The sequence below is a fragment of the Haemaphysalis longicornis genome, unplaced genomic scaffold (assembly GCF_048455015.1).
Source record: "Haemaphysalis longicornis isolate Haplotype H1 unplaced genomic scaffold, Haemaphysalis longicornis Haplotype H1 scaffold_1, whole genome shotgun sequence".
Lineage (NCBI taxonomy): Eukaryota > Metazoa > Arthropoda > Arachnida > Ixodida > Ixodidae > Haemaphysalis > Haemaphysalis longicornis.
In genome coordinates, this window is record NW_027526203.1 from 462,973,127 (window position 1) to 462,996,819 (window position 23,693).

Here is a 23,693-nt window from a genome sequence, read left to right on the forward strand (position 1 = left end):
AACTTCCCACTTACAGAAACCACAACTTACAAAGGTCAACTTACAAAAGCCCACTTAAAAAAACAAGCTTACATTAATTTCCTAAAGTTGTTTCACCTCTAAACACAAGCGCATTGCTAGAAAGCTTATTCTTTTAGTGGCGATATTTGGGAGTGTGGATAAACGAAGAGAATAACTACTTAAGAACTCACGAGGAGCAACTTAAGGGTAAGGGAAAGCGAAACGCAGCTATATTGAAGCATAGAGCTCTGCGGGGGTATTACAAATATGAAGTAGTTAGAGGAATGGGGAAAGAAGTAATGATTCCGGGTCTCACATTTGCGAATGCTGTACTCTCTTAAAATCAGACATTCTGTCAGACCTTCAAGTGAACCAGAGAACGGTAGGCCGTTTGGCCTTATGCGAGCATGGAAAAACAACTAAAGAAGCAGTGCAGGAAGATATGGGCTGGGCGTCGTTTGAAGGTCGAGAAGCACAGAGTAAAATATGTTTTGACAGGAGGTTGAGAGCAATGTATCAACGTTGGTGGACAGCTAAGTTTTTTAGGTACCTATACTTGAAAAGCGCGGTTAAGGAAGACTAGAACGCTAACGGTGAAATACGGAAAGAACAGTAGAAAATCCAAAGCAGCCAAGGTAACAACAACAACAACAAAAAAAGGCAAGGTAGATAGAAACGAATAAATGGAGACAAAAAATGGACGCTAAAACGTCGTTAGAGATGTATAGAGCTGAGAAATTGGACATGAGGAAGGAAAATTTCTACGATAATTCTCTGGGCACTGCTTTGCTTTTTGAGGCTAGAGCACGTTGCTTGCGAACTAAGAGCTTTGTGGGGAAGTATTCCCAAACGATGGGGTATGCATGGTCTGCGGAAAAGAAACAGAAACTATGTGGCACATAGTTTTAGAATGCGAGGGTATCCATCCAAATCTGCATGAGGAAAATATTCGGCTTCCAGAAGCCCTAGAATATGAGTAGCACAGAGGAAGTTAACTTCTAGGCGGTGGAGGCGACGAAAAGAAGATTAGAATGCGGGTGGACGAAAAGTAGAGACGGGAATATTGCCTAGGACAGCTGCCACCTGTAACAGAAAAAATAAGTATTTTGTGCCTAATAAGTTTCTTGTGCCTGCCCTAAGAGCAGCTTTAGTATTAAATGAAGAGGGTAAAACATAGTTATATTAGTGTCTTTCTGGGTTTTTTTGTAAGATGTCGCGTCATCACCCCGCTACAAAGGGGATACCACTATCAATCATCAACATCATCATCATCATATAAGACGTTTTAGATCAAAATATGGAGGCCGTAGTACCATCTTTTATTTGTTGTGAATTTTTTATCCATACGCTGAACATTGGTGGCCTACGCTCTGTGTGTAGCCGGAGATGATCTCCTGGATCCTATCCATAGACAGCTTCGTTGTAAAAGATGCTGCCTATGTTGACGTCTTCCTTCAATGCCACCCAGGAAACGTTGATGTGGGTGAAACGGAGAATCGGCGAAGTAATGGGTTCCCATTAGTGGGTAAATCTCAGTATTTCTGTAGCTTCTTGCAAACGAATCACGGCTCATGTTTTCTGGGGCCGCTGCTCCCCTGATTCGGAGGGCCCAAGTTTTTAACTTTAAATTCATTTCAGAAATATTCGTCGCTTTGCATCAACTTTAACAAAACGCGCGTACAAAGCTCAGCGAACTCGACTTGGTGCCCGCGACGTAAGCCCTCGTAGAGCCATTGAAAGGCAACCGTGCGTCGGGTGCACCCGCAAGTTGTCGAGCAGGTGGCACTCTCGGGGACACACGCGACGCGCCGGGTGCACGCTCGAATGGTGACCGAACCGGAGATACGCTCCCGCGCGCAATAAATATCCGGGATTGCTGAACCGTTTAGCATGTAAGACACGCAACAGGATATGAATGACCTTGAGCACATTTCTTTACCTTCGCTGCCACCGTCTGGATAAGATTGCTAAAAGAGCATTAGCCGCAGATCCTGTTATTCGGCCACATGTCCGGTCCGGATAGCTACAGATCTCCTCTTGTGCTTTCTTGTTGATGCATGCCTGAATTATACGAACTATTTGCTCAGCCCCAGCTCCAAAACCTACCATTGCACGCCCTGGTGTCTCTTTTTTTTTTTTTTTTTTTTTGCGAATGCAGCAAAGTAACAACACCAGTGTCTGTAGATTTATTGTTTACGAATCGCTGGTCCAACGTGCGCACAGCATTTGCGGCTGTCCTGCGCTTGTATACGTACTCTGCAGCGTGGCCTGCAATCGCATGGAGCTGGCGACCCCGGTTACGCCGTATGGTCTGCTTAGGGATGCCCGCTCACGTTGAGTTATTACAGCCGCATACTGTGGTGGGCGAACGAAAATCTGTGCACGAGTTTTCTCGAGATGTGCGGAACAAACGTTAGCCGTTGCTGCGCTTGCAATGGTGCCTTACGACATCGTGTCCATCCCACAGGCTCCGTTTAAGTTCCTTTTACGCGGACAAAATGGGAAGAGAGTACTAACTCGCTAGCGAGCCCAGCGGCTGGTCGTGACGGAATGAAGCGAGGAACTGACAAAACAGCATCTCTCTCTCCTTACCTATAAACCCCCTGCATTCGACGGTGGTTGGCTGAGTAAGATTATTATTTATAATAATTACCTACAATAAATATCTAAAAATATTTGAAATTCTAAAGGTCTGTCGCCCCGTAACAATATCTAAAGCCTGACCAGGGCTAGTTGGTTGAACATACTGAATAATTTGAGGCGCTAAATAACGGGGACCAGAAGAAACACGTAGACACAGACGAGGCCTTGTCTGTGTCTACGTAGGCGCCTCGTCTGTATCGACGTGTTTCTTGTAGTCCCCGTAGTTTAGCGCCTCAAATTATTCAGCAGTGTCTAAAAATATATTAAAAATTGTGAAAATTGAATAAATAAACGAAGACTTAAGGAACTTCGTGTTTTTAAAGCCCTTTATTTAACAACAAAATATTTCCGGCCCTAAACGTTCTCTGAAAACTAATTTGCTCCCCAGCCATTAAAATGGAGAAGGAAGAATGCAGCAGCGACCCCCTCCCTAGAAATGACGACGCTTCATTGTGTTTAGTTATTCTCTTTGTGACAGTGGTAGATTTTGACAGGTACGAGAGAAAAATATTGTTTGTGCGTGGGCTTCTGTACGCGGACGTGCTTGCGCAGACGAGATATGGGCGCTCTTTTTCAAATCAGTTGCTGTTTTTAGTGTGACGGTGCCCGCTGATCCCTGATAAGAGCACCCCTTCGGGCCTCTGTTACGAACGCGTTGGTAAACTTCTCGCTGCAGACAAGCTCGAACGTGCCCTCAAGATCAACCCGCCAGCGGCCGCGTACACCGGAACAAGCACGGACTTGCCTGCGTCAGCACGAGGATAGCGCGCTACTTCCCTTCCATGCTCCCTTCCCCTCTTCACCAACCAGACATTTTAAAGCAAAGCTTTTAAATGCATAGCATTTTAGTAACTCACAATGTCACGCGGCGTTGGCGTGCCTTGTCGTAGTCCGCATGCGCGTCTTGTCGTAGTCCGCATGCGCACCTTGTCGTAGTCCGCAGCCAGGAAGAAATAAAACAACAGTTTCCGGCGCCCGGTTTCGAACCCATGACGCCGCGGGCGGAACGCAAGGTGCCCGGCGCCCTACCGACCGAGCCACGAAACCGACACACATTTCGACGCACCGAACGCGCCTTATATCCTTCACTCATTTCTCGTTTGTTTCGAAAGCGCCACAAGTTGTCCCGCGCCTCCAAAAGATGGCGACACGGGTCCCGCAATCAAGAGATACGACTTGCCGGCGCACCCCCTCGGAAATGCTGTGCATTTGATCGTGCCCCTCGCGAGGGGGATGTCTTTTTGTGTGTGTGTGTGTGTGTGTGTGTGTGTGTGTGTGTGTGTTGCACCTAACTGGAAATAGACCCCTCCACGTTTCGGAGAAAAGGGGAGGAGGAGAAAAAAAATATTATTTTGGTGCGACGGACGGATAGTGCTCGGCTTAAAGAGCTTCTCTGTTAAAATTATTTGCCATATCGGTTTGTTTACGGTCGATTCCAGATGACGCCAATAATCGTAGCACAAGAAGTAATAAATAATATTTTTTTACCTCTACCCCCCAAGGGTTCTTTCGCGACCGTTGGTGTCACCAGAAAACTCCAGCGAACAAATAAAATAATTTACCGGCACCGCTGGGAATCGAACCTGGAAATAACACACTAACAAAGCGAGAGCCCGTTGTCTTACCGATTTAGCTACGAGCCCACGCGAAGCCGGGGCATACCGGTGGTGTACTCACCGAGCACATCTACGGGTTTACTCCCTGCGTGCTCGCTGAATGCCACGTGAAAGCGTCACGCGACCACTCACGCCCCTCTAGCGGCCCTGTGCGCACCTTGCTCATGTGCTAAGAGTTACAAAAATTAAAGGAAGCTCACACCAATGCATGGCATCTGACTTCTAGTACGCCAATGTGCTAAAGCCTGTGGCCTCGAGTGTTCACGTAAAAAATCACAGATTCTTGTCGTCCGTCCTCACGCCAAATCAAGAAATACATTCAAATACTCCTTGATGGCCAGGCCATCACTCCAATCCGCCGCATCAAGATCCTGGGCCTACATCTCGAGGCTAAGACCAAGAGTGACGTCTCCTTGCAGCGCCTCAAAAACAGAATTAATCAAATCATACAAATGATCAGGCGAGTTGCCACCAAGAAGCGAGGCCTAAAGGAATCCGGTACCTTTCGATTAATTGAAGCTTTTGTCCTCTCGAGTTTCACTTACGTCAACCCCCTGCCTTCTTCTCGACAAGGAAGACATAGAGATGTATTATATAATGATTAGAAAGGCGGTCGAGCAGGCCATTGGTCTTCTCATGAGTGCGTCCATACAGAGGCTGTTTAGCACGGGGCTCCACAACACGGTGTAAGACCTGATAAAAGGCCAGCTTTCTAACCAGACGGCCCGACTCAGAACTGCGGTGGGTAACCGCATGCTTCACTAGATTGGCGGGGCAGCCCAGAATGTCACTCCGCTTGACGTACTCCCAGACTGTTGACGGCTAAAACTAAAGATGCTCCCTTTGCTTAGAAATATGAACCCCTAACATGACGAGGGCCACCGAAAAGGACGGGCTCAAGCGCTAAACACCACCCTCGGTGGTGATCATGCAGTTATCTACACAGACGCCTCGAAACATCGAGGGCAGCAATACTCCATCATCGTGGCTACCTCCAGAACCAACCTCCTTGCGTCTACCTCGCTTACGACCCAAGAAATGACGGCAGCAGAAGAGCCAGCCATCACCTTGGCTCTCACTCAACCAGGGGTTCGGAGGGTAGTCACCGATTTCCAGTAAGCCTACTGGAATTGCCAGTCGGGTTGGGTGTCCTGACCTGCACTGCGCGTGCTAAAAAACCACTCCTCAAACGGTTCCATTCAGCTCTTGTGGACACCCCCTCACGCTTCAACGGAGGGCAACAAATACGCCCACACAACAAGCCTGCGCTTTTACCTCCCGTGCTATGGAGCTGCACGAGGTCAGTCACCGGCTTGTCACGTTCAGGGAGATAACCCAGCAATATCGCCTTCTGAGACAGACCGTACCTTCGCCTTACCCTGACCTTTCTAGAGAACAACAAACTACCCTACGGCTCATACAATCCGGGATCCTTCCCACAGCCTACGCGTCTTCACTTAATGCATCCGAAGCGCTACGACACTGAATGTAAATTTTGCTCAGAAGTAGGAACACTCCTCCCCGTAATCGGGGTGTGTGACTTTAGTCCTGAGCACCCTCCTTTCTTTCCGTCAACTACCCAGCAAGAGCAATGGGAGATGCTGCTGTCCAGGCCCTCTCTACCTACCCAGCTTCAGCGGGTGGACAGAACACAGGCCGCGCGGACTGCATATGGGCCCCACAAAAGAAGGAATCACTCCCCAGGACTGCAATCTGGGCCGTTCAGAAATCTGAACAGAAGTATTTCTTCCTCCTCCTCCTCCTTCTCTGCCGCAAATCTCGTCACCTCCGTCCGCGGCGCAGAGACGGAGAAGTCAGAACGTCTAATACCGGGTTGGAGCTTACTTTATTTTATAAAAAAAAGTTTCCACTCTTGTACTACACCAATACAACTCAACAACACACCGTTCATGCATCATGCATTGATTTAACCATACCAAGAATATCTCTTTGAAGTAATAAATGGTGTGGTTAAGTGCATTTCACTTCTCTCTGGTTTTACTATTTGTAGAGCGATGTGAGTGAATATCAGTGACGTCGCATGGGTAATCGTTATGGGTACCGTTTACAGCTTTGCTTTCCAACCACATTCACGGGGTGGATTGGCGTGACTTTTTTGAAAGGACGCTGGCTCCGTCACGAAGGCACACAAGCGTACAGTAGATGGGAGCAAAAAAATCGAATGGAAGATAAGGCGGAAGACAAACAATTGAGGACTTCATGTACGAAAGCTGCTCAATGCTGATAAAACAAAACACAAACACGGAAACTCTGTGCAACACGAGGGGTGAAGCGAATGCAAAAAAAAGAATAACTGCACACGTACATCATACAGCTACTCACATATCTGCGCATTAACCACCGACACATTACGCCGTGTACACGCGCACTCAGGTTCGCATCCTCCCTATACGCAAGCCGAAACAGGAGCAGCAGCAGTAATGGTGCGTTCTTGTCAACGCCCTGTTGCTTGAGAAAGCTGCGTAACTCCTCGCTCCCCTAGTTTTTCTTCGTGCTTGGCGTTGGAATAATAAATCATTCCAATATATTCATAAAGTAAAAGCCATTATTCCCATATTTACAGGAATTTTAGAGACGTAATTTGTTTGTTTAAAAAATAAGAAAATGTATCTAGTCCAGGGTTCGACGGAAGTCCGTCTGGTCAGGTGGTAAGTTCATAATAAAATTGCGGTCACTGACCAATCCAAAAGAATAAAATTGACGTTTCGGATCCCCTACGGAATCCTTGTTCACAATTGTGAACAAGGATTCCGTAGGGGATCCGAAACGTCAATTTTATTCTTTTGACTTGGTCAGTGACCGCAATTTTATTATGAAGAAAATGTATCGGGACACTTAAGTCTGCTTGCGTGCGTTGACGGCTAAAGCTTGGCGCACTTTGGAGACGGGTACCTTTTATAGACATGCCCGCCTGTCGACATTTCAGCTATACTGCCTTATCGCCCCTAATTCACCTTAATCTACCTAAATATTACTTTATTCCACCTTACATCACCTTAATATATTGCAATACGCCTTAATTAATCTTAATTCAACCTTCCTAATGATTAATATCAATCACCAAACAATAATAAATTCATATTATTTCATCTAAATTTACCCGGATCTATTTCAAGAACCGGGAAGGAAGGAAGTTTATTGCAACAACAACAACATTGCAACAACATTTAATACGGAAGGAGGTCCCAAAGTTACAAATAGTCAGGGGGACCTCCTATTAATGCATAAAACATATGAAAAGTACAATTTTACAGGCAGTGGAAATAATGCGTTAGTAAATCAGAATAAATTCAAGTCTGTAGGCATGTTTACACGGCATATCTCTATCTCTCTCTCTCTCTCTCTCTCTCTATATATATATATATATATATATATATATATATATATATATATATATATATATAATATTATATATTTGATTCCACCTCAATGTCCTTTTACTAATAATATATTACTATCAATCCTTGATAAACAATCATTATTACCTGTAACCCCGCGTCATTAATTGGTATTAATTGTGTCCCGAGACATGCTCATCAATTGACATGCACCAGGCTACTAGCTTTGGTAAATTTTTGCTTGGGATATTGTCGCGCGGGAATTCGATAACTTGATCTCAACTGAATTTTCAATGCTTCTAAGAAAGCTGGTGGCGGGGGTTTCTGAACCCATCGGTGTCCGTAGGTATGCATGGTATTGCGATCATTGAAGCTCCCGGAAGAGATGGCACCACGCCCTCAGCTGCCAGCAAATGAGTGTATTCGCTCACATAACTGTTCATGGCTGGAAGCCAGCGAATTTAGAATAACTACTACGATTAGTTCGAATTTCCAGGCCGTCAATCTTGCTTACCGAGGGGTTGCTTTTTCCGGAATCAGCCCGTCCGCACAGGTCGTGTAAGTGCCTCCGAGTCACCTCACTGTCTTCTGTTTTTGTAAAGTTACAGATCTTGACAAAATCCAGTCTCTTTAAAGCTCGCGTGTTTGTTATTCCGACATGGTAATAGTTCAGCTAAAGAAACGCTTCTTCTCGTATTCATGGTGTCTTTAAGAAAAAGACACGAAAATTTGAAAAAAAAAAAAAAAAAACTCTCACGTGAAAACTGTCGGAAAAATGCGAGATTATTTAAAGTCGCCTTCACCACTACACAAAAAGGCGTTGCTAAATAGACGCTTGTCCACGGGCAGCATAAACAGTCTGATATCAAAGTAGGAAGGCTCCAGGGGCTTTTGATAAATACCTGTGTCAGATCCACATGTCACCTTCACTCCTCTACTGAAATGCATTGCTAGAAAAGGATATTTTCAAAGAAAATTTCTTTTGTTTATTTTCAATCAATACGGTCCAACTTTGGTTTCTGAGTTAGTTGCAAAAGCAGGAATGAAACGAATTTCTGCTGGCCACATGACCTCCCGTTTATTCTTCTTCTTTAAAACAGTTAATGGTCGAATAAACAGCACTGCAGGAGAATATTTAAAATTCTCTTTCGGTTACTCCACCAGACAATGTCACAAACACACTAATTCCTCTCCAGCCCAAAAATAATGTTTTTAAGCATTCTTTTTTTTTTTCGCGTGCTCCCAAAGCATGGAATGACCTTGATAGTAAAATTGATTGATTGTAGGCTTTACGCAACGCAGGTGATGAGGCACGCCGTAGTGGAGGGCTCCGGATTAACTTTGACCCCATGGGAATCTTTAACGTGCGCCGAAATCTCGTACACACGGGCGCTTTTGCTTTTCGCCTCCATCAGAAAAGCGGCCGCCGAGGCCGGGAATCGAGCCCGCGACCTCGTGCTCAGCAGCGCAACGCCTTAGCCATTGAGCCACCGCGGCGGGTTTGATAGTAAAATTATTGAAGCGACTGGTACCGAGGAATTTGAAAAATTGATCTCGAACCGACTAGAAATATTTACTTTTGTTTGCACGTAAATACTATTTTATGCTATTTGAGTTGTTTTTTCTGTGCAGATACTTCGGCATTGTACGTTGTTTCTAGTTTCTTTCCATGTACCCCCCTCTGCTATGGCCCCATGTAGGGGCTAGCAGTATAAATAAATAAATAAATAAATAAATAAATAAATAAATAAATAAATAAATAAATAAATAAATAAATAAATAAATAAATAAATAAATAAATAAATAAATAAATAAATAAATAAATAAATAAATAAATAAATAAATAAATAAATAAATAAATAAATAAATAAATAAATAAATAAATAAATAAATAAATAAATAAATAAATAAATAAATGGCGGTTTTATATGAAAATATGAAGGCTCTAGCTTTTCGTATGCAGCGAAGGTGAGCCGCATGTAGCGTTACAGACGGACAGACAGGTTTCCTCGCCGAGTCCACACAGAGATGCTCGTGCATGGAAAAGATTTAAAAGATGTTGAACCCCTATGAGCTCGCGTGTTAGGGGACACTGGTTGGCGGGGTACCGAAATTTGCATATAACCCCATGGCTGTGACTTGGATATTTCCGCCGGTCACGTGCTGCATTATGACGCTGCTCTTCACTGCGCACACGCAACCGCGCTCGGTTGCGAAAGGTCGAACTTCCGCCGTTCACTCTCTGTTCCTCCCCGGGGCTGCTTATCTTGGGTTTTGCTCGGAGGTAACCTCGAAAGGTCAAGAGGCCCTAACGTTAGCAGCTCCCGCTGCAAAAGTTTTCGGGTTCAGCACAGACGAGTTCCCTCCGGGTCTTGCGCATCGTGCACTGCTTTATTGTTGTACGCGCTACGTAGGCGCGACATCCACCTCCAAATAATAGGTTACACTTTTGGAAATACACAATGATTTGTAATTCTAATGGGTTCGAACAGTAAGGGAGTAACGGCAACTGAGTAATTTGTTCGATTGATCTCTATACATCAAGTAAGAAACATTGATAATGTAAAGTCCATTACATCCAGGTATATTCAGTGACAGTCTGACGCACGTCCTAACAGTTGCCACCGTGGTTTTACCATAGAGAAAGAAATGTGGTTTTACACCCAGCGGCTGTGAATCTAGAACTGAAATCGATTGCAGCCTGTCCGTGCAGTGTACTCCCAAGCCCTCACTAGTGCGGAGCACGCTTCGAACGAGCACGCCATAAACAAATGCGACCACGTGGCCAGCACGCGCGCGTGATCAGCGGTGCGTTGTTTTTCTATCTCGTATTCTATTTCGGGACTCCCGGAGGGCTACAGGGGCGGCCTGGCGCATATCAGCTGACGCGCGCGCTTCTTCCGCAGTTTCGGTTTCGTCCGCTTATCGCGGCACGAAGGCGCACGACAGTGTGCTCGGCGCGCTCAAAACATGTTTCTGCTGCTCCCGTTGCGGGTGATTACGCCTGCAGGAGGCATCGGGTTTCAGAGAGTCGAGTGTCGCCTGAAAATGAATTGATAAATAAACGTAGCTTCCGTTTTTCCTGCGCCCGAAAACCGAACGGTGTCAAGATATATGTAGCGGAACACTACACGTTGCGGAACAGGCGAGCAGCTGCCTGCTCTGGATGCGATTTAAGGTACGCAAAGCCTCGCATATAACAAAAAATTGCTTTAAAAAGCTACACCGGCGTTACCAGCTGAGGTCACTATAAAGCTTTGATGACACACGCAGCAACGCAAGATAGCATGAATGATGGCCCGCTTAAATGTCCTGCCTCCGCAGGCAGGAGATACCCAGACTCAAGGTCAAGCCCCATGCGTTGATATTTAGATCGTTCTTTCTCTATGTTGATATTTTAGCGGAAAATTTACTGAGGATGAGTGCATTAGCATGTTTCCGGAACTATGGCAGGCTTATACTTTCAGGCACGGTCATACACAGCATGGTTCTGAATCTCCCAGCAAAGTACCCACGACTTGCGGCTTCTACTGTTCATGCATGGCACCCGTGGCCATTGTGCGGGCCGTCGTAGGGCCTAGTTTAACCACTAGGGCTTATTTAACGCGCTTCTAAATGTACAAGTGTGTCTGTTGTTGCCTCCTCCATCAGGAATGCAGCTTTCGCACCTGGAGTTTGGCCTTAGCCTCTTTGCCACCACGGCAGCTGAAAAAAAAAAAAAAAAAGAAATCAACAGAAGTTTAGCTTTCTGATCAAACGAAGCATGCCTTCATACACTGTGGCTTTCGACGTGTAGACGTCTCAATCGCGCAGCATCACCTGACGCTGTGCGTTCGGAACGCACAGTGTCAGGGGATGCTGCGCGATTTTTAGCTAGCACCAATAAACACCGTTTTTCGGTCATCTGAAGCGAGACGTCTTCTAAGAAATGGAAGATTATTCATGCTTATCAGCTTGTTAAAGGGGCGCTGAAATCAGTCCATCTAAATATCATTTGTGGTCGCATTTGGGCAGTTTAATCCATGCAGTCTGTAATATGCAGTGTTAAGAGGGAGCATCGAGCATTAGTACATCTGGAATCGGCGACAGAAGCGAAAAGGGCATGTGCCTTTCACGGCTGCCGCATAAAAACCGCCGTGATGTTACAGTGGTATGCAGTGTGTTTTTATGGTATCTCAGCCTTCAAAACGTTAATTTTCAGTTTCACCCGTATTAGGGTTAACGTCAACTTTTTTCCTCATTCACGCACATTAAACACGCGACCGATTCGCTAACCTTAGTCCTGCCGACTTGACAGAATGTCGTCATAGCTGACGTAACCAATCGGCACGGACGATGATGCGAGGGAAGCTCGAACTTCTGAACAGCCTTTTCTAGGAAAAAAAAAAAAAGAATGCGTGTAAATCGACGTGAGAAACAAACAAAACATGGCCACGCGTTTTGGACTTCAGTCTGGCTAGGTAATTAGATGATGATTACAACCTACTTCAGCGTCCCCTTTATAAGATTTGAAAGAAATTTTTTAGTAATTGGGATGATCACTTTGGGCCTAAAGAACCGGAATTTTGGTAATCATAGGAAGTTTTTCCAAAGTGCGTGTCAGCAAGTACCCTAACGAAGGCTCCACCGCACTACCTGCGTGCTATGCGTGAGTGGCCTCAACTTATCTAATACCACTCTCGCTTTATGTGCAGAGCTCGAGAATATTTCTGGCCACGCTCACTTCTCAGTTGTCCTACCCGTGAGCGGCACACGTCGACGCGTTAATACCGTGAAAGGTGTAGTCGTCTCTAGCGCGTCATCGGCGTTGAATAGAATACAAATAAATCTAGGGTTAATCCCACTCTTCGGAGAAATTCGTGAGAACACTGAGTATAATAACAGGTGATGGATGTATTGACACACAAACCGGCCCACATGCGCGTGCGCTTGTCCAATCAATTTGGTTCTACTACCACGAGGGGCAGGCGATACGACATTGCACGAGAACGGTATCAGTTAGCCCGATATTAGCTGTTTCAGGCCACTGTCATCGGTCGGCCATACCAGGCTGACCCTACAAAGGCACAACTCTAGGCTTCCTTCTTGAGGACCTCTGACTTAACAAAAAAAAAAAAACGCTGTAGAAACTATACACCAAATATTACTACGCCATACTCACAATACTCACATGCAACTTCCACCAAGTGCATGGCGAACCTCTCTCCCTCAGTTTCCCCTGTAAAGCTCAGTCCAATCAGGGCAATTTCTTATGGGATTTCCGGAAAAAAGCTATTGGCACAACACATCAGTCTTCAAGAGCAGGGGGACGTGGCGACCAATATCAATACGACCACCAGTAGCTGCCTTGATCGAGGTTTCTAATAACATCCTCACCAACCCTTGTCCCTCTATAACATAATGAAGTTTTGTATCCATCCTTCAAAAAGAGGAGGGCAATGATGGAATCTGTCTGCTCATGACTGACAGTGATTGATTGATTGATTGATTGATTGATTGATTGATTGATTGATTGATTGATTGATTGATTGATTGATTGATTGATTGATTGTAGGCTTTAACGCGCCGACGCAACGCAGGCGATGAGGCGCGCCGTAGTGGAGGGCTGCGGATTAATTTTGACCACCTGGGAATCTTTAACGTGCGCCGAAATCTCGTAAACACGGGAGTTTTTGCTTTTCGCCTCCATCAGAAAAGCGGCCGCCGCGGCCGGAAAGCGAACCCGCGTACTCATGCTCAGCAGCGCAACGCCTTAGCCACTGAGCCACCGCGGCGGGTAGGGACAGTGATCCAGCTGAAATGGGAGCAGAATCACACTCCCGCTTCTCGAAGCGGGCAGCGGCGTGAGGTTCGTTTCTGGTCTGCTCCTTTCGCCGCGTCGCTCCATCCCGTGAGAGGCAGTGACGGAGGGGAAAGAGGTCATTTCACTCGTCACGCCGTTGCTCTCACGAGAAGGAGAGGGGTCTGGATCCCACTCATCCACCTCGTCCTCAGGTTAGAGAGGAGAGCGGGATCATTGCGTACATACGGGCAAAGTGGCCCTCGGAGTCGGGCGTATTATCTGAGACTAGAAAAGCAAGGAAGCTCCAAACAGAGGGAGACACAATAACATTGTTAGGAGGTTACATAATGCGAGGGGGGAAGAGAAGTGAACGAGTAAGTGTTTCAAAATCTGCTTCGACGTACAGTAGTAGTAGTAGTAGTAGTAGTAGTAGTAGTAGTAGTAGTAGTAGTAGTAGTAGTAGTAGTAGTAGTAGTAGTAGTAGTAGTAGTAGCAGTAGTAGTAGTAGTAGCAGTAGTAGTAGTAGTAGTAGTAGTAGTAGCAGTAGCAGTAGTAGTAGCAGTAGTAGTAGTAGTAGTAGTAGTAGTAGTAGTAGTAGTAGTAGTAGTAGTAGTAGTAGTAGTACAGCCGGTAAAACGCTTGTCTATAACAGCGATTTCAACTTCAACCAGCTACATCCGAAAACTGCCGAAACATACTCGTTCCAAACATGTCGGAGGCAAAAGCGAAGGGCTAAGACTCCAGATTTCCGCAGTAGTTTTATTCAAATCACGCTCCGGCGGGGCAGTATAGGGCTGAGAGTACGAACGCTGTGTTATAGACAAGCCTTTTACCGGCTGTACATTTAATAAGGAACAGGAGTGCTCGTGGTCTAGTTAAGGGGAATGGTTGGTAAGGAACGGGGGTGAGAATCAATGCAGGCAAAAGAATGTATGCTGCTACCGAGAGATTTCCCCGTGGGCACCGTGAATTGGTCTGTGTTCACTCATAGAATTCACACCATGAACAGGCCTTTGAGGTCGCATTGAAGGGTACTTACAGAACCAGCATTCACAGTACCGTGCTAGCAAGCTTTTAAGGAAACAAAGGGATGTTTTATAAATCTGTCCGGATTCAGGTGAGGGGGGGGGGGGGATGCTCTACGTGGGAATGGTTTTTATGGTCCATAGAGGGTGCGGTAAAAAGTGGTAAAATGCGGTAAAAAGCTGCGGATAAAACCGAGTTGGTATTTTTTTTTCTGTCAGTGATTTAGCGATGACCGCTTTGTACGAAACTGAGACCCCCCCTCCTCTTCTTTTTTCTTTCTTTCCCAGCACGTAGAAGTCAGCTTTGTGACCTGCTACCATAGGTCGACAACTGAGACGCGCCGAGCGCCCCCTCGCGATGGCTGCCTAATCATAGGCTGCGCTTCTCAGACACGAAGTCGGGTTGTGCCGGCGGCGGGTGTCTTGTTCCAGAAGACGAAAATAACAGCTGCCGGAAAAGCACCACAAGCGTGTCCTTCCCGGACATTAGTCGGGGGCAAGAAACCGCCCAGCCAAGGTCCGTTGGCGACGCTCCAGCAGTGCAGTGCCGCCTCACCTGCTGCAGGGTGCAGCCTCGACCATTGTGGCAGCCTCCCGGCGGGGCAACGGCCTGATTCTTAGGGTTGCAAGGCCGCCACTTTTAAAGGGCATGATCTCTTTCGGGAACTGGGGCTTAAGGGTATGCTCGCTAGTGGTTCACTAAATTACTGGCAATTTGTGGGTTATCCACCAGTACTTTAGAGTTCAATGGTCCGTTAACCAAAAAAATACAAGTTTGTTTTATTCAAGATGTCGGTCTTAATGGCAGCTGTAAAATATTAGGCTAGATAATCTGGTAAATGAATGAAGCTGTTGCCGTTCGCCAGGCACTTTCTCGCCCAGCCCTTATGAAGTCACAAGGACACATTTATGCGATTGTCAGCCGCCGACCAAAGCCACCGCTAAAAATCACGTCTGTGAGATTAGTGCTGCCTCAATTTTTGTTGCACCGTAACTATTCATTGCTAACATGAAGTTTACACATTATTAAAACGTTTTTTTTTACAGTACGTCAGCGCTGCCCTTGAGTAGTGTCAAACTTGAAGGTTTTTCCATACTTAGTATCTTTTTTTAGAGAAACAACGTCCCTCAGGGACGGAGTGGGGTAGAGCGAGTTGCCAAAAAATGTCACGGTTTATTTCGCTTTCAAGGTTGCTTTGACGTCCCGTGCAGAGCGTGTAGAGGGACACAGCAGTGGAATAGCGCCGACCACGAACTCTGTCGACTTTGGCACGGTATGGAGCCGCCTTTCATGCCCAGCAAAAAAAAAAAAAAAATCTACTTGACTTGTTATACCACTAACAACCTACAAAAATGTGGTTGCAAAAATTCTGACAGTTGCCTGCTAATGCGTAAACATTCCTTCCAGCCGCTCGCACGAGCCTTTATAGAGTCGGCTTCACCGCTATACAGAAGTAAATTGGTCGGACGTTACTTTACCAAGATTAATGTGAGCAGTTTTGTGTCACAGCATAAAAGCACCTAGTATCCCTCTGCACTCCATGGATTATCAAATGCAACAATTAGGCACTTTTGGAGTCTGGGTTGCTGTTCTACGGTGCAGCGATCTGGTGGTTCACCTTCCCATACATATTTTGTTTATTGCACGTTTTTTTTTTTGTCAACCAGGTAGGGGGGATTTCTCCCTCAGATCGGCCAGGGAACCCATGAAACCATATCATGAGACCACAATGCACTATTGTCATCAAAGACGTAAATATTATCCACCCGGCAGACCACTCCGTAAAATTCAGCGGGTCATCTGGAGGCAGCCCCCGACTACTACATTCTATAACCCCTATAAACCATCATTGGTCATACCAGAAGCGTCCCAACCAGAATGCTCCTTATTTAAGGCCGAACGAGCACATATAGCCCATATTTTGTATGGCTGTCTCGACGACACCCCGCCCTCCCCTCTAGCGGTCTGTAATTACCTAATTCAGAGCAGCGGGAGGGCGCGATGCTCAGCACCGACCCGTCGATGCAAGTTCGGGCCGTGACAAGAGCTCTGGAGGTCGTTAGAAAATATGGCCATGTCGCGACCCCTCGTGACCTGTAACTAGCCATAATTTGCCCCCTTTTGACGAAACTAAAGTTCTATTCACTGATACGTTAGGCACTTAATACGCAAGATATCATTGCCCTGCCAACAAAGTATAACGGGTTAAGAAAAAGCGTATCTTAAAATTTCGCTTTATACGCTTTTAAATTTTCGCTTTTAAAATTTCGCTTTATACGATTTATACGCTTTTATTTCGCTTTTAAAAGTGAAATATTTTGGGAGATAATTATCAAAAACTATTCTTCCGTTATTTTATCGTTCATTTTGTGTTCATGTACGATGCTTGTATAGTCGCAGCACGACCTGCACCTGGAAGCGCAAAGCATATGCTTCATATCGCGCGTACGCAGCCGAGAGTAAGATATTCTGCGGGCGACCAGCAGCAGCGTATCGTTTCAATAGTCATGCGCATTTCGTTCCTCTAATTGCAACCACGAATAGGCAGGGCGTTGATAGTGTTGTTATTGATATTAGGGGTAAAAGTCTATGAACGATCATGAAGCTGATGGTACGTAAAGAAGAAAAATTCCCAAAATGACATTCACCGCACCTATCAAGGACGGATGCTCGAACCGTTTTGTCGTGAACCGGTAACCGACCGTTATTTATTTTTTCGGTTCAGTTCGGGTCGGGGTCAGCGTGCTAAAAAAGATAACGGTTCGGGTTCTAGTTCAGTTCAGTTCAGTAAACTTTTTTTTTAATTATACAGAAGAAAGAAAGAAAGAAAAACACGCGCCCAGAGTGGGGACCGAACCCACGCCTTTCGATTACATGTCGAATGCCTTACCAATTTGGTAAGGCATTCGACATGTAATCGAAAGGCGTGGGTTCGGTCCCCACTCTGGGCGCGTGTTTTTCTTTTTTGGTAAGGCATTCGACATGTAATCGAAAGGCGTGGGTTCGGTCCCCACTCTGGGCGCGTGTTTTTCTTTCTTTCTTTCTTCTGTATAATTAAAAAAAATGTTTACTTAACTGTAGGGAAAAAAGAAAAGAGCCTAACCACACCCCTATGCCTCCTTTGGCGTTATAGACTGCTGACCTATCTTTCTGTATATATATATATATATATATATATATATATATATATATATATATATATATATATATATATATATATATATATATATATATATATATATATATATATATACAAGAAAAGAAAACTTTGAACAAGGTAAAAGCACGATTGTTGCCAACGTTTCAGCAAAGAGACTTGCTTTCGTCAGGCCCTGACGAAAGCAAGTCTCTTTGCTGAAACGTTGGCAACAATCGTGCTTTTACCTTTGTAGGCGGCCAATGAGGCGGTGCGGCCGAGCCCACGTTTATTTCGGTTGCGTTGGCCGAGCCATGGTCAGGACGAGGAGCGTAGAACGAGGGGGCCGTTCCAGAGGTGTTCCGAGTGCTGAGTGTGTTCCGTGCCAGCTGGTCAATCTGCTGATGATGATGGTGGCGCTGAAGAAGATGATAGCGGCGCTACACCTTGTTCAAAGTTTTCTTTTCTTGTGTTCTCTACCATCTTCAAAGTTCTACTGCTCCCTCTCTCTCTCTCTCTCTCTCTCTCTCTCTCTCTATATATATATATATATATATATATATATATATATATATATATATATATATATATATATATATATATATATATATATATTGTCACGTGTGCAACTCTAACCCCTTCAGGCCACAAATCTGCAGAGGCCGACGCAGTGGGGATGCACCTGCTACGCCCTCCGTGGGTACGTGTTATGTGATGCGGCACAGCGGACGATGACGAAGTGCGTTGGCTCGCGGCTCTCGTGCTTGGTTGTTGCCCATATTGCTAGCCACCAGAGCTCGGGGCTCACTCTCTCTCCGCTCACAAGTCCGGCACATCGCTCAATAAATAGTCCCCGTTTGGCAGGACGCAACAATATATATGTACGTCTGTAATCGGAAGGCGTGGGTTTGGTCCCCCCCCCCCCCCCCCCCTCTGGACGCGTGTTGCTCTCCACTTAATTTTCTGCCATAAACTAAAGAAATTTCAATTTCTTTAAATATCATAAAAACAAAAACGTCCGACTATTCCCCTATGCCTTCCTTGACGTTCTGCGCTGCTGGCTTTCCTTTCTGTATCTGTATATAAGGGTATTTATGAATATGTTTATGTTTGCATGATGAATAAAGGCTTGTATATTAAGTACCTCTTTAAATCCGCGTTTTTGTTCTGCTGTTGTATAATTTCAGCCATATATTTCTGAAACTTTTTCTGCAGCTTCTTTGTTGCCAAAGAAAACGGGACAGAAACGTCGTTAAGCTGCTTCTCATAGATTTTTGTTTCTCTCCAAACATTTTATTTTACAGCGAAGCTGTATATGGCTAAGGTTCCGTTAATTTTTCATGTGCGTGAGCAACTTTTCGACAAAGCCGACTTTATCGCGAATGTTCAGCAGAAAACTGACTGCAACTCCTGCTTTATCAAAATTTTCCAAAAAACAGTTCTATGCCAGTTGGCCGCTTAAACGACTCTATCATTACGCCGATTTTTATCTACTTATGACAACTAGTTCACAGTGAAGTTGTAAACGCTACAGAATATTCGCCCGCTGCCAATACACGGGCATCGATGGGATGAGTGTGTTTAATGAAAACGGCTCTAACTCTTGCTTTGTGGAAACTTTCTCAACAAAAGTTATATGACAATCGGCCGCTAGGACGACTCTACCATTACACAGAGCCTAATTTACGTGTCATAATTAGTCAGTACACTCTAAATGAGGCCGTAGCTTTGTTCACAATCATGTGTCACCTCTGTGTCGTGTCATCCACCTTAACAAAGTGGAATGGCTCATAATTCTTTGCGCAAGAAAAATGCTGAATAGCGACCTTTGAATTTAGTAACGCTTTTGTCTTGCGAAGTCATTTACACTGAAGCAAGCAAATACGCAGCTTTTTTTTTGTTTGTTTACAGGTGCGCTACTGAGCATCGAAATGGGTCGAAGCACTTGGACCGTCCAGTCTGTCAAACTACTGCGATTCGATACACGTGATACAGTCCATACGCTGGACAAACGCGAGGAAATAAGGTTGGAAAAGTCGGAACCCGGCCATATAAACTCCAGCCTTCTCTACATACTCTCGTCCTCTGTGCATTCTGTGCTGCTACCCCACTGTCCACTGGCACATACAGCAGCCGCTCGGCCTAGCGCAGTCACTAATATAGGTTGCGGGTTCGATTCCCGGCCGCGGCGGCCGCTTTTCTGATGGAGGCGAAAAGCAAAAACGCCCGTGTGTGCGAGATTTCGGCGCACGTTAAAGATCCCCAGGTGGTCAAAATTAATCCGGAGCCCTCCACTACGGCGCGCCTCATCGCCTGCGTTGCGTCGGCGCGTTAAACCCTACAATCAATCAGTCACTAATATACCCCCGTTTGGTAGCTCCTGGAATTACACAATAACCTTTATTTGGGGATACTAGCAGTCCCGAAGTAGTCGCGCACTGTGTAATGAGGCACGGTTGCAGACGACGCGCTTCGAACGCTTCCGCGTTCGAATTGAGAAGCTCCGCACTCCGACAGAACAACGCTGCCTAGCAACAACACTCCTTCTTGGTCCTGCGGCATTCTTTCGCTATGCGGTCTTTATTATACGAGGTAGGATACAAAGTGCTCAGACGCTAATAGAAAGGATGGGGATAGGGGTACTCAAACAGCCGCAGGTACAACGCAAGCAGGCGCTGCAGCGGCACTCATTCTGGTTGCGCGCAGTTGATCGAATGATTGCTTGTAGGGTTTAACGCGCCGACGCAACGCAGGCGATGAAGCGCACCGTAGTGGAGGCTCCGGATTAATTTTGGCCACCTGGGGATCTTTAACGTGCGCCGAAATCTCGTACACACGGGCGTTCTTGCTTTTCGCCTCCATCAGAGAAGCGGCCGCCGCGGCCGGGAATCGAACCCGCGACCTCGTGCTCAGCAGCCCAACGCCTTAGTCATTTAGCCACCGCGGCGGGTGTTGCGCGCTGTCGACTTCAGCCTTTTTTCATAGTGGACACGCCGACCAATGGTGTAGGCAGAAAGTGGGAGTTAAACTCCCTTTCCTCCTTTTACAAAGCGGCTGTGGTGTGTTGCGTTGGTGATGATGATTGAGAAGAACATTTATTAACTGATATATTGTAGAGAGGTAGCTGACGTGGCTGCTTCAACAGCACGCAAAACTACTCGGCGGCGATTTCTCCCACAGAGGCGCCATGCTTTGCGGTGAAGCCCATACGGCAACATAACCCTGCATGGTCGTGTACTTACGTCCGAGCGCGCAGGCGGCCACGAGGCTGCAGCACGGCAGTTTGCGGCTCGTGAGTCACCACTGCGCCTGACTCAATGAGAGTGTTTTCTACTTGTTTGTACTTGTTTCTGCTTTGGAAACCTCCTGTGGAGCAATGTTTGCCCGTTGAAGTTGTGATTATACAAGCCCGTCTGTCAGCGAGTAGTTCCGGTGTGTTTCCGGATGCGGCTGGAGAACATTGCTCTGCCGGTTCGAGTCATTCTTTCGTTCCCCAGTGTGCTGCAATGTCGTTTTCTCTTCTCGCTATGGATTAAAACCTTTAATTTTGGCCTCTGGCTCTTTGTCGTCGGAATAGAAACAACTCTCTTTTGAAAGCCGCTTGTTAATCACTCCCAAAACACCAGAACAGTCGCAGATGATCATGCTACGGTTAGAGCATGGACAGTTCGAACTGTTGCAAGCATGAGATGATATTTTGCAACGCCCCTTGATGCAGGTTTTCCCGCGTATAGGAACGGTCTTCCATTGGCCCAGCCAGAAATTCATTTCGAACAGGATCAGCCTCCTCGAAATGTTCGGTAATGTGTAATAGACACGGTGATGTGCGGGAGCACAGAAATAGGCACGGTTGTGCGCGTGTGTGTGCGCGCGCGTGCGCGCGCACTGGAGGACATGTAACGCAAAATGAACCTTTTCCGACATTTTTTTTAGCTTATACCTACGTCGTACGCCGGCATTAACCTTGAAACAGAGGGTTTAAAGACCGAAGCTACAGGCGAGGAGCGGGGAGCATTTTAAGGGAGGGGGAGGGGGTAGGGATGCAAGATCAACGACGGTGGGCAGCTAAGGTTTTTAGGTACGTATACTTAAAAAGCGTGGACACGCAGTGGTTAAGGAAGACTAGAAGGCTAACGATGAAATACGGAAAGAACAGTGGAGAATCCAAAACAGCCAAGGTAACGAAAAAAAGAGGCAAGGCAGATTGAAACAAATAAATGGAGGGAAAAAATGGAAGCTCTCCCTCTACTGCGCGCGCTGCAAATATAGCGGCTAGCGGTCGCTCGTGTTTCAGTCAATGCGTTGATCCTTCCTTCCTTGGTTGACGCTCGTGCCCACGTTTACTTGTGTCTGCTACTCCAGCATCACGGAAGAAGCGATGGAAGCAACACTGCCTTCAATCAGTACTGAGGCCCCAATGCTCTGCATTTACTCGTGTTCCCCTCGCGGGAAGGCGCGGGAATTTTTTTTGCCTAATAAGCTTTTTGTGCCTGCCCTAAGCAGCGCTAGTATTAAATCAAGAGTGTAAAACATAGGTATATTAGTCCTTTTTGGTAAGATGACATGTCATCAACCCGATACAAAGGGGAAACCAATAGCAATCACCATCATCATCATCACCATCATCATCAGGGGAACAGGGGTCTGTAGATATATTTTGCTACCGAACGGGATAAAAAGGGCCCGAGCAGAGACAGAGAGACAGGGGCGGAATCTCATGCATACCTGTATTACTTTCGCGAAGCACCGCTGCAGATAAGTTGAGGTCACACATTTTCGTAAACACAGAAACGCGGTGAATCCCGATGGGCGGAGAAGGAAACACGGACGCACCATGCAGACACGCGTGCAAATGCCGACGTAAAACGCTACGACAACGAATAGTCCGGGACCGCGCAAACTCCATGGACCAGTGCATGAACATACTCAACCACAGAGATGCATGTCTGGATGGCTGGGTCAATATTACATATCTTACCAGACGAAGAAGGCCCGGAAAATTTACCTAAATGAAGAAGGCCTCCTGGGTGAGTCCCACCCACTACAGAAATTTTCGGGTAACGTAGCACAGTGCACTTGTGAAAATTGAAAACGTACGGGCAATCAGTTTGGGAAATAAACTATACCCTCTATCTCTTTCAAGTAGGCCTTCGAGCACAAAATGGCGCGTGCTGCACTTACCGGAGGCTACAATGTTTTGATTTCACGTACTGCTATCGGACTCAACTATACGGCTGTCCACTTTTTGTGAGTAGTTATGGGCAGATTAGCCTTGTGGGCCGTACCGTCGCGAGAAAAACGCAGCGAATGTAGACCGCTCTATCCAGGCCCCAAGCCTGCCGGTCTTTCAACCTTCCAGTTACTCTTGCGCATACACTTAAATAGAGCGTCTAGCTGGTTGCAGCCCCTTTTTGACGCACAGTTGCTCAAACAGTGAGCGGGAAATCACGAAACTTGTCGGTACAGTTCTCAACAGAAGTTCGCGTATTTTTCGGCACACGTTTAAATCTTATACACGGTTTTGTCTCCGTATCTCCAATTCGCCAAAGACCAAACCGTTTTTGGTTTATGGTGAAATGGCAAGTTCGACGACGACGAGTTGGCGCATATCCATATTTGAAAAAAACAGCGCACGAACCCTTTTCCCCGTGTATGCCTTGGTGAGTTTGCTTCGTTCCGGGTGTTCCTTTGGCCTTCATGCGTTGCGCTTCATTTGTTTACAGTATAGAGGCGCTTAAGATAGTGATTGTTTCAGGCTTTGGTACTTCCCATGACAGTTAAAGTCCCAAAGCAACACGAGCAAATACATCTAAAAAAAGTTTGGTAGTCCTTTTTTTTTTTGCATCATTTTGCGGAAAGTTTTCTCAGTGCGTATTTTTACTCAGTGCGTATGTTTTACTTTCAGCCCGAGGCGAACGATGCTCTAAGAATGAACAGTATACGCGACAGTTTCCCTGAATGTCATGGGCGACCTCGGAGGAGTGGGGACAGTTGACGTCCTCCTCTCATTAACCACTAGGTTGTTGAATGGGAAGTAGCTTTACTTAGTCTTTAAAGAGACCCTGCAACACTTATTTCAATTGTTTCCTAAGCCTTAAATAATTTCAGAACGTAGTCAACAGACAGATCCA

The 23,693-nt window shown here is 46.0% G+C and overlaps 1 long non-coding RNA gene across 2 annotated transcripts in view; it reads left to right on the top strand.

Moving 5' to 3' along the window:
- The window catches only part of LOC144156168 (uncharacterized), a 91,727-nt gene extending 72,138 nt beyond the window's left edge, over window positions 1–19,589 (top strand). The window contains exon 3 of one of the 2 annotated variants that reach the window (XR_013319697.1): window positions 19,474–19,589. This is a non-coding gene — a long non-coding RNA (uncharacterized LOC144156168). Of the gene's footprint in view, window positions 1–14,713; window positions 15,302–19,473 lie in introns of those variants that run through there. The other variant, XR_013319696.1, reaches the window with a different exon arrangement.
- The last annotated feature ends 4,104 nt before the right edge of the window (window positions 19,590–23,693 follow it).